The 12,622-nt window shown below is 42.7% G+C and overlaps 1 protein-coding gene across 7 annotated transcripts in view; it reads right to left on the minus strand.

Annotated features, from left to right (window-relative positions):
• LOC126483891 (retinoblastoma-like protein 1) overlaps positions 1 to 12,622 on the minus strand; it is a 175,787-nt gene that overhangs the window by 8,184 nt on the left and 154,981 nt on the right. The window lies entirely within an intron of this gene.

Genomic DNA, 12,622 nt, shown 5'->3' on the forward strand with positions numbered 1-12,622 from the left:
TATTCACCTGATATGGCTCTATCAGACTTCTATCGCTTCCCCAAACTGAAAATTTTTCTTGGTGGACGAAGATTCACTTCAAACGAAGAATTGATAGCCAGAGTAGACAACTATTTTGCAAGCCAGGAGAAAACTCATTTTCGAGATGGGATCAAGGCACTGGAAAATCATTGGACCAAATGCAGTAATCTACAAGGAGACTACATTGAAAAATAAAACAAAGTTTCACTGATGTAACTACTTTTTTTCTATTCTGTTCCGAGAACTTTTCAAACCACCCTTGTAAAAGAAAATTTCAGAGAGGAATAAAATTTTAAGGGGAACAGATTCCACTGCTAATGTTTACAGACAACATAGCTCATTGCTTTCATTTCACTAACATTGTCCAGCAATGACGAAACAAGTCCACTGAGTCTCACCAGAGCATTTAACCTGCAATATTGCTGCTCATTCAAATACACACCAGGAAAAGATATCAAACTGGCCTGTGTTTGTAGCAATGATCATCAATGGCAATCCTGACATGAACTGTGATTTGCTGCTTCAAGGTCATCCCAGCCCTGCTGCTGCTTAGACAATCACTCCACGTTTACACAGCTTCTCTGGTATCCTGCACCTACATGTACATCCACACACTGTATCCACTGTGAAGTGTGTGACAGAATACTTCCCATTGTATCACATATTACTGTTTTTACCCCGTCTATTTGTGTATGGAGAGGGAGAAGAATGAGTATTAAAATGCCTCTGTGCACACTATAATTATCCAATCTTGTCTTCAGAATCCCTTTAAGAGCTAGGAGCTGTAGTATATTTCTTAATATTGGTTCTTCAAATTTTGAAAGTAGGCTTTTCCAGGATGGTTGGCAGCAGCTATATTCAAGGGTCTGACAATTCAGGTTTTCCTGCATTTCCCTCACACTCTCCCAAGAGTCAAATAAACCTGTGACCATTTGTGCAGCACTATTTTGTATATATTCAATGTCTGCTAACAGTCCTCTCTGATATGGATGCCAGTCTTTGGACTGAAGACCACTAGTAGGTATTTCACTGAACAGTTGTGTGAGGTTGTTTTGATATAGATCACCTTAGCCATCTTAAATCTTTGGTATAAATTGTTCCATCTTTATTTTTTGTCTGCTTCTTCCATCTTGACCACAGCTGTAATTTTGATTTTCACATGTTAGTGGTCTGTATTTATATTCCTTCCTCTATATATACCAGTGACAATTAACGTTGGACCTAACCATCGTTTAACTATCACATAATTTATTAGTTGACGGTAGCCTCATGCAGATCATGTAAATTTGTGAACGTTTTTCTTCTTAGAAAAGGTGCTGATTACTTTCAGTTCATTGAATATTCTGAATTCCCTCAGATTTGCTCAACTTGGGGCATGTAACAGAAATTGTTTACGAAAGGCTTGATATTATGATTTAAGTTCGTTGGAAGTCATTAAGTGCTCTCATTATGGAACAAGGAGAATATAGCCAGGGTAATTTGCGCTCTTCAAGATTTTTGTGCATCTCAACGTTTATGATTTCATATGCTCTGAACTATTGTTGTGCAATGATATAATTTTGCAGGCATATGTTGCAGATACTGCCTGTAAAGTGTATACTGAGGTGACTAAAGTCATGGGATACTTCCTAATATTGTGTTGGACCTCCTTTTGCCCGGCACAGTGCAGCGACTCGACTTGGTATGGACTCAACAAGATGTTGGAAGTTCACTGTAGAAATATTGAGCCATGTTGCCTCTATAGCCATCCATCATTGTTAAAGTGTTCCAGTGCAGAATTTAGTGCATGAACTGACCTAAGAGTCATGTCGAGCGATCTCGATGGCTATGCCATTCGCTCAAATTGTCCAGAATGTTCTCCAAACCAGTCTGCAAACAACTGTGGCCCGGTAACATGGTGCACTGTCATCTATAAAAATTCCACCATTGTTTGGGAACATGAAGTCCATGAATGGCTGCAAGTGGTTTCCAAGTAGCCTTACATAACCATTTCCGGTCAGTGATTGGTTCATTGCATATAAACACAGTCCACACCATTACTGAGCTGACACCAACTTGCACTGAGCCTTGTTGACAATTTGGGTCAATGGTTTTGTGCGCCACATCCTAACCCTACTATCATCTCTCACCATCTGAAATTGACATTTATCAGACCAGGCCAATGTTTTCCAGTCATCTAGGTTCCAACTGAAATGGTCACAAGCCCAGGAGAGATGTTGCAGGTGATGTTGTGCCGTTAGCAAAGGCACTCGCATTGGCTGTCTGCTGCCACAGCCCATTAACACCAAATTTCAGAACACTGTCCTAACGGGTACAATCATCATACATTCCACAATGATTTTTGTGGTTATTTCAAAAGGTGTACCTTGTCTGTTAGAACTGACAACCCTACAAAAACGCCGCTACTCTTGGTCGTTAAGTGAAGCCTATCGCCCACTTAGTTGTCTGTGGTGAGAGGAAACACATGGAATCTCGAGTTATTGGCACACTTTTGACACTGTGGATTGCAGAATACTGAATTCCCTAACAATTTCCTAAATGGAATGTCCCATGCACCTAGCTCCAACTACCATTCCACGTTTAAGGTGTGTGGATTCCTGTTGTGCAGTGATCATCACATCAGAAACCTTTTCACATGAACCAGCTGAGTACAAATGACAGCTCCAAAAAGGCACTACCCTTTTATACTTTGTGCACGCAATACTACTGCCTTCTGTATATGCGCATATCACCATCCCATGACTTTGTCATCTCAGTGTATAGTGAATAGCGCAGTAGTAAAGAAGTAATAAATTAAAATATCATGCATGATTTTGAAGTTTCACTGCACCCCATTTTAAGCAAAAGCTAGTTTGTCACCCATCTAAATGTTTATGACGTCATATCTCCTGAACTTCGTATCATACAGTGATACAATTCTCTAGGTACTTCACTGGTATATGGGGATACTGCCTGCAAATTGTGTTGTGAATAGAGTTAGTAAGTTATAATAAATCAAAATGTAATGCCTGATGTAGCACTTTTAACACATAAACAGTGAAAATATAGTAAGTGATAAACTTTTTCAGTTCATCATTTTGAGGTGGCATCAGTGAGAGAAACTTCATTAACGCTTGAAATTACGTGTAAAGTTTGTTGCAAGTCACTAAATGATATTCTCATTTACTGGATGAATATTGTCCACTGCCTCAAGGCAAACACACGACTTCTAACTTTTAATACTTAACTTACTGTGTTACACTTTTAACTTAAGATTATACCTCTTGCTGAGTAGGTTTTTTATGATAGCATTCAAAATTTTTAAATTCTGTAAATTACACAAAATATTGAAAATGAAATTTACATTGCCCCTGAGAGTCGTTAGATAGGCAATCTTTAAATGGTAATGGGTTCTAGGATAGTGGCTTAGTGCTACAGATTAAACTAGGAATTGACTCTTTTCCAAATACAGCATTTAAATCTCCTGCTACAATTGCACGGTCCTCATTGTTTCTAAAGTTCTTCATAATATAGATCTCTTTCTCCCTTCCCCTGTGCACAAGTTCCTATTACCGTTAAATGCTCCCAGCTGAATTTCAGTCTTTCATTTAGTAAAGAATATTCTCTTACTTTATCCCTCCCTTTCCTGTCTAAATTGCTATTCCACAATGTGCTCTTTTTGTTTGTCAACCCACTGTAAAACTGGACATAATGCTCCAGCTCTTTTGTGGCTGGTTGGGGGGTGGGGGGTAACAAACAGCGGGGTCATTCGCCCCATGATAAGGTGTCAAAAATCAATGGAAAAACAACACAAACAGCAAGGAAGGGAAAGGAAAATGGGGGCAAACAAAAGGGTAAAAGTAATGTCAGCATAGCAGGAAGAGAAAAGCACAGGAGGGGAGTAAGGGGAAATGAGGAGCGCAGGGGTGCCCCAGAAACACTTAGCATAATGGGACACCAGCACTACCACCGAACCGTTTTGGTTCCCACACGCTACCATGATCACAACACAAGGGGGCAACACCAGGGGAAAAAGACACAAGAAAATGGAAAACAAAACTTCAGAAAAAAGCATAGGGAAAAGGCGTGGAGAACCTGGCTGGTATAGAGGCAAGGCCTAGGCCTGTATAACTAATGCCAACACTAACTGAGGGACTCCAATGCCTAAAACCGAGGACAGATGTACCCATGCAAGAGGCATCTGCTAACACCCAGGACAAAGTAGGTGGGAGGGCATATTTAGTGCAAAGGGGCAAAAGGTGGGGGTAATCCAGCACAATATGGATCACCATGAGGGGAGCCCATAACTACAAAGGGGAGGGTGGCTCACTGTCAAGTAATAAACCATGAGTCAACCCAGATTTGCTGATATGAAGATGACAGAGGATGTTGGATTCCTGCTGGGAAAAGTGGTGGGAAGAACACAGTGTGACGGGAATATCCTTGATTGCATGAAGTTTATTAGACAGTGAGGTACCCTCCCAAGAGTCAGCCCACAACTGAGCAAAAAGGGGTTTGATGTAAAGCCGCAAATCCGCCCCAGAGGTGTCATTGGGATTGTGAGGTAGATGGCGGCCCCCACCCCACCTGAGCCAGACGATCAGCATGTCAATTCCTGGGATACCTACACGGCCGGGAACACAAAGATAATGAACTAAACAAGAAGCATCTCCACAACTGGCAAGAAGGTCGTAGATGGCAGAGACCAAGGGGTGTCGGAAAAAACATTAAACGATAGCCTGAAGGCAACCCATTAAGTCTTTATATAGCAAAACTTGGGTGAGAGGGGAAAGTTTTATTAAACAGAGGTACTCGATAGGATGGCCATCAATTACGCAGTGAACACCCCACATGTGGCAATCAGCAAGACATGGCATTCTGTGCCAACAGAAGACATGAAGGCATATCCCACATGATCGGCAGATTTAGAGCCATAGGTGTAAAACACAGTGGAATCCTGAAACTCCCATAAGAACATTTGGAACATACAATGGAACACTACTGGAGCGATGGAGGCTTTCAGAGCCCAGAAGAGATCCACTTGAATTTGGGGCCAAAGAATTAACCAAAGAGGGGAGGTCAGGCATGGAGACGAGGCCAAGGAGGGGAGACGGAAATCACGGCAGAGAAAAGTAAGGCAGAGCCCAACTGATAAACCTACCCGAGAGGCAAGCCATGAAAAGAATGGAATAGGAGGGGTGAGCAGAGGAAAAATGGGTAGCAACTGCATATGAAACAAGGAGCCGGGACCACCGAACCAAAAGGGAAGGGAAGGGAAGGGATCCCAGCACGAACCAGAAGATTATTGACAGGGCTAGTGCAAAAGGCACTATTGGCTGAACAGATACCAGGATGGTGAACTGGGTCCAAGAGGAACAGTGTGGAATGGGCAGCTGATCAAAAAACTTGCAACCATAGTCCAGATGAGACAGAATGATGCCCAGTAAAGGGTTGAGTGAATTGCACCCCAAAAGGTGTGGGCTAGAAAGCAAAGGACATTGGGTTTAGGAAAACAGCCAACCTTCAGATGATGGATATGGGGCAACCAAATAAGCTTGTTGTCAAAAACAAGATCCAACAAATGTAACTGGGGGACCACAGTCAGATGCTGGGCACTGAGGTAGAGCACAGGATCAGGATGGACCATAATACAGTGACACAAATGTGCCACCCTTGACTTAAGGAGAGAGAACTTTAAACAGTGCGAGAGTGTCCACGTTAATGAATGCCGGATGGCATCATTCCACAGAGGCCACCGAGGTAGAGCTAGTGGGGGCTAGTCAAATACATAAATCATCCACATACAGGGCAGGGGTGACCAATGGTCTGACAGAGGCCTAAATCCATTAATAGCAATGAGAAAAAGAAGGACAATTAATACACAGCCATGTGGAATGCCATTCTCCTGGGTCTGCAGAGAGCTGAGAATGGTGCCAACCCAAACTCGGAACAGCTGGTGGGACAGAAACTGGTGAATAAAGGTCGAGAGGGGGCCACGAAGACACCACTCATGGAGCATAAAGAGGATGTGATGGCACCAAGCTGTGGCATAGACCTTATGAAGATAGAAGAAAACCGCGACAAGTTGACTGTGCTGAGAAAAGGCCCGCCGAACTGCAGTTTCCAATCGAAGCACATGATCAATAGGAGATCGACCTTCCCGAAAGCCGCACAGGTAGGGAGATAAAAGGTTCCGAGATTTGAGGACCCAATTCCAATTGAGCCGACGAGCCACCATCTGTTCTAGTAACTTACAGGGGCCATTGGTCAGGTTGACTGGCCGGTAACTATCAAGAGCAGCCCTCTATTGAGAGGGGAGAATGCCTTGGAGCCAAATATGGTTAAACATCCACAGGAAATATTATCATTGTGGAGAAATAAGGTGCTGAAGCAACTGGTTATAGATGGAGTCAGGGCCAGAGGCTAAATAGTGTGAGAAAGAGAGGGCTAGAAATCTCCCATTCAGTGCAGAGTTCATTGTGGGATTCCTCCTGAGAAGTGGTATAACATAAGTGGGAAGCTTCAGCCCACTGTTTTCAGAGGAGGAAGGTGGCTGAAGAGGAGGCTGAAACTGATGCTGTCACAAAATGCATCACAAGGGGTTTAGCGAAAACTGATGGATCTGTACAAAGGTATGTGGAAGGGCAAGACACGGAATGCAAAATAACCTTTGAGGGTATGGAGTGCAGCCCACACCCTTGATGAAGGGACAGAAGAAACTAGAGGGGAGAGAAAATGTTCCCAACACACCCACTTGCTCTGTTTGATAAGTAACGGGCTTTGGTGCAAGGACGTTTAAAGGTAATAAGATAAGCGAAGGACGGGTGCCATTTAAGATATTGCAAAATGTGACTACTATTGCGGATGGCAGTGGCAATGGCCACACTCTACTACGGAACTGGCCAACAGCGAATGGGGTCTGTCAAGCGTGGAATGGTGATGCTGGCAGTGCAGATTATCCTATTGGATAGATCACGGACGACTTCCTCAATATAATCTGACGAAGAAGGTGTAAACATGAAGTGGAAAGTATATAGATGCTAATCAGCATGAAGGAAAGCTCAGTGGGATAATGTGGTCACCAGGAGGTGGCAAGGGAATGAGAGAATCAATGGGAAGTGGTCACTATCACAGAGATTGTGTGTGGCAACCAGTGTACAGAAAGAAGAAGGGGACGGGAAGTGAGCGAAAAATCAATGGCACAGAAAGTGCCATATGCAGCACTAAAATGAGCAGAGGAACCATGATCCATATCTGTAGGGACCAACATGCAAACGCCACCAGAAGCTCTCAAAGGGCTGACCCAATTCTGACAGAAAGCACGGAACCCACTGAGGGCCGGTGAGTGAGTATAAGTAAAATGAGATTCCTGGAGAACAACACAAGCTGCTGAGTAAAGGCAATAAGGGACTGCCAAATCTGGGAGGTGATGGTAGTATTCATTACAGTTCCACTGAATAAGCACAGAGCAGGTATCCATATGGGAGGCAAACGGGATGGCGCCAATTGTGCCACCAGGTCACCACTTGTCACCAATGACGATGGGGTGACATCCCTAAATAAGAGGTCAGGCTCAGGTTGCAAAGGGGGAAATGGAACTTCTGGGGGGCACCAGGGGACTTATGTTTCTTTTCCTTTTCTTTCATAGGTGGAGACAGGCAGGGCACAAAGGGAGAGCAGGTTTCCCCGAGATCTGGAAACCTTGTGGCACAGACTGTGTGTCCTGTGGCCTGAGAAATGCTGGCGTAGGGGTCCTGGGAGGGAGCCCTATCACTGGCAGGCACTGAAGAAAAGGGACACTCCTTTGTCCAGGGAGGGGGGCAGGGGGGGGGGGGGGGGCTGCACCTGAAGGGGAGGGCATGGGAACCACTGGGGAAGAGGAGAGGGGGACAGGACTGGGGTAAGGAAAAGGGAAGAAAAGACTTAACAGAGGCAAAGGTGGAAGTTGTCGACACAGAGTAAAGTTGATCATATTTCTGACAAGCCTCAGTGTAAGATGAATGATCAACAGACTTTTACTCCTGTATCCTGGAAATCTGTTGAGCAGGTTTTGCGTGCATGTGTGTGTGTGTGTGTGTGTGTCAGTTGTGACAAGCCCACTGGGGATCCCCTCATGGAGTAGGTATCCATATTCACCACAGAGGATCCACGGTACAGCGGAAACACATGTGCCCCTAAAAACACCTCATGAATGGAGGGGGAGGGATATACGGCTTCATGTCACACTGATAACACGTAACCCTGACCTCCTCCAGGAGGGTGTCTCCCTCAAACGACAGAATAATGGCGCCAGTGTCGGTGCAATTGGTCTTATGACCTTTCTGAGCATGTTGAACAAAATGAAAGCCTCGATGTTCTATGTGTGTCCAGAGTTCCCCATCAGTTTGAAGGATGAAGTCTCTACAAAAGAAATGACTCCATGAACCATATTCAAACCACGGTGTAGCCAAGATGATCACAAGCATGAAGGGTTGCAAATCGGATGGCAGAAGTAGGGAACCCGACCACATGTTACTATTTTCCACAAAAAGTAACAGCTTTGTGGCCGTATCAGGCCAGGTGGTGAGGAAAGTGTTTCACCCCATGCCATTGTGCCCGGCCCACAGGGTCATTAGAAGTAGCATTAAATGATCCATTATGAACTGAAGAAACGACCATAGAACAACAGCCAATGTTTTGGAGCCTGATACATTTCAGATGCAAAGCATGTGCCCCAATACCAACCATTCCAATCAGGGACTCTCCCCATGGGTACCAACAAGCCATAGCAAGGACTATCCGGCACGGCAGCTGTTGCCAGGAGTTCCAATTCTCCAGAATGACAAGCAACCACTCCTAGGTATACATGGGAAGGCAACAGCTCAGGCATCAGACGTGTGATCCCTGTTTCATCATGGTGCTCAGCCAGATAGTGTACGTAATGGCCCCTCTACACAGACTGGCTACACATGCTAGTGACCTAGGGGTGGAAGGGGGTTACAGCATGGAAGGAAGAGGGGAAGGAAGGGGGGCAGAGGAATCCACACTGTAGAGTCTAGAAAGGAAGTTCTTCCCCAAATGGCTGACACTACGGAGAGAAAATTTAGAAGTGGAGGTCAAACCCCAAAATAGGACCAAGAACACCAAAAAAGGAAAGACGAAAAATGAAAGGTCATGGGAACAAAACCTTAACGAATACAGGAAACTAGGTGGACAGCCAGGTCGATGGAAGTACAAACACTGAGAGACGGGACAGAGGGGAAGAAGCAACGATGGGGAGGGAGAGCACGTGGAAGGAAATGCAGCCTGGGAAGGAAGAACGGGCTGCATTAGCTCGGGGCCCCCTGGGTGCAACGCACGAACTCACAAAAGAAACATGAGCCCCCTGTGTGTCTGTTTCTTGGTTTCTGTGATCATGACAGTATTTATTTTATACTCTTTGAGAATCAATCTAATTCGATTTCATTTAATCCTAGTCCCTGTACATGCCCCGTGGCCATATTTACTACATATGCCAATCCTTTCTTCATATATAATTTTTTATGACTGGTCTTGTTTCGAGGCTCTGTGTTTAATTTATCTGGTTCAATAATATTTAAAATAAACTGAATAATTTTTTGTGGCATTTCTAAATGTCTGAAAAACCGCTCTGGGTAATTTTTAAGCTGCTGTTATAGCTGGTGAAAGTAGCTGCAGTGTGAATGTTCTGCATTCAAAGAAAGGGTGCACTGTCCTCTTTCTCCTTGCTGATATATTTTTTGTGTGAACAAACCAGTAATAGTTATCAGAGAACGTAGAAAATTGCTTTTCTCTTCATGTAACAGCAAGTAATCCATTCACTCAGGGAAAAGACTCCCCGCAAGCAGCAGTATGCCTGCACAAGCAGTAACGTGATAGAAACATGTGGTAATGTGACAGCAGCAAGTCGTGAAGTGCCAGCAGTGTAAATGTAGCCTTAGAAACATTCTGGAAGGAATCTGTAGCATAGTTACCACTCTTCAAAACAAAACTGACCACAGATGGGGCGATAAAGAGATGATGAAAGGAGAATAACAGCTTGCTTAACATCAAAATTGGAAACAATACAATAGTTGGAAGATGTGCTACCCAGGGAGCAAGACTACACATGATGGCCAATATAAGAAAGATATCAAAAGGAGGTTTACATTTAGAGAATGTAATTGAATAGATGTGAAATGTGGACAACTGGAAATCCAAAGAAGAAGCTGAAACCTTTTGAAATATGGTGCTTTGAAGACGTGTAAAAAATTAAGTGGACAAATGTATGAAATGGAGAAAGTTCTAGAAAAGAATAGTTGGTGAAAGATGTCAGCAGAAAACGCTTGCCAGAAGAAGGGGCAGGTTAGTACAGGATCCTCCAAGGCATACATGAATGGTTAACCAGGTACTAAAATGAGCATTAGAATGGAAAAAAAAGAGAGACCACGATTAGAATATGCAAAACAGATTACAGTAACTGTTAGGATTAATGGTTATGTCGAGATGAAAAATCAGCACAAAATAGAAAAGATGGAGGACAGTATCACCAGTAGAATTACTGTGGCATTATAGAGGAATTCATATTAACATGCAAACTGACACAGTACAGTAAAACCTTACATTAGTGAACCAACTCTTCTGACATTTCAGCTTTTAACAAATCCTTACAACAATACATTTTTCAAAAAATGGTGCTCTATGACAAAATCCAATTTTAATGAACAAATAGAAAACATACTGCATGTTGAAACCTTTGTGATAGAAAAATCTCCAACAGGTAGTGATAAGATGATGATTAAGACTCACTTTCACAAAGATCTGCCATGGCTCTGCAAAGCCTTGATAAGTGTCTGGAGTTGCTTCACCCCCTTCAGTTGTGGATGAGTTGGTTCTAACACTTGGCATCAATATCTTGTCCGGAAAGGAAGTAACGAATAAACTACTCTTCCGGATTATTTTTTAAATATACAATGAGTTCCATGAAAAGTTTTTGGTGACAATATATATTTTAGGGTTTGTGATGGTAAATTAGTACAGTAGGAATTTTCCCATATTTTTAGCTTGGCACAGTTGACAGTCAGACACCTTTGAGAAACAAAAGAACCACCTGCTGTGGCGCATCATCAATAACAATTGTCTGCCTCATGTTATATTCTCGCCAAGAGAAGTCGGATGCATTGTTAGCTTTGTGCTAGTATCCAAGGATTCTAAATTTACAATACTTACTGTGCATTTTTATTTAATAAAGCCATTATACTGAATCAGTATTCAGCTACTTGTAAGATTGTCAGACTATAGAGCAGTAAAATTTTCATGTGTGCAGTGAATACGTTTTACAAACAGAATGGAAGTGTGCCTAAAACAGCAAAACAAGATGTGACACTGATGACCTACCAAAAACTGGACACTGTAAGGAGATAGGAAAAATGTGAGAACTGAAAATATATTATGAGTAAATTTAATATCGCATCTTCAACTACATAAAAAACAAAAACAACTGCTGGAAAAATTTATGACACAATCTTGCTTCAGTTAAAAGTTTAGATGCTAGGCAAATTTAAAAAAAACTTAAGTTAGAAACCATGGATGAAGCTTCGTATAAGTGGTTCAGCCCTAAGAGCAGAGAAAAAGCCAGTAACAGGGCCTATGAACATAGAAGAGGCCAAATCTTTCCCACAAGGAATTTGGTCTACCTACAAAGAAGTCTTTTCGTCTCAAATGAGTGGCTTCATAATTTCAAAATTTTTCATGGCATCCAAAAGCTATACGTTTCTGGTGAAATAAAATCTGCTGGTAAGGCTGCTGCAAATGAAAACTAAACACCATTTCAGAAGCTTGTTGATGGGTATAAGTTGTCCCCTTACCAAATTTACAACTTTGATGAGACTGGCAAGTTACGGAAATGGTTGGCAAATTCAACAGAATTCAACACTGTGCAAATGCTTCAGGTGATCATAAATTGCCTTTCTTTATGGCTGGGAAATATTAAAAGCCTAGACCTCTAAAAACCCATATGCCAGTTATTTATGGTGCACAGACTAACGCCTGGAGGAAAACTGAGTAGTTCAAAGATTGGTTCTTTCACTATTTTTTTTTTCCAGCTGTGGGAAAAAAAGACTACCTTAAAATTCTAAGACAATTCTCATTCCTAATAATTGGCGAGCTCACCCTCCAGAAATGGAGCTTGTGCTACGTAATATTTTTTTCATATATCCTCCTGTGTTACAGCACTAATTCCATGTATGGACTGGCGGTCACAGAAAATTTCAAGAGCTGGTACAGAATAATGTTTGTGCAGAAGCTGCTAAGTTCAGACTGCAGTGTCAAGGAGTTCCAGTGCAACTTTCATGGCTGCTAATACTTGGACCTCTGTGAAAAATACATCATTGCACAGGCCCTGGATAAAATTATGGCCTAAACAGGTTGAAGAAGCCGAGATGTGATACCATAAAGTGTTTTCAACCCACAGGAGGCACCAGAAACAGAGTGATGAAGAAGATACACCTGCAATGGACGTCTCCTGGACTGAGGCTTTAGAAGCCTTAAAAACTTTTTCGAAATTCGCTGAAAGTAGCCAGCAATACAATGCTTCTAGAGTTATGAATTGGCACATTGTACAAAGTTATTTGTGTCAAGTAAGAGC

This window comes from Schistocerca serialis, chromosome 6 (assembly GCF_023864345.2).
Source record: "Schistocerca serialis cubense isolate TAMUIC-IGC-003099 chromosome 6, iqSchSeri2.2, whole genome shotgun sequence".
Classification (NCBI taxonomy): domain Eukaryota; kingdom Metazoa; phylum Arthropoda; class Insecta; order Orthoptera; family Acrididae; genus Schistocerca; species Schistocerca serialis.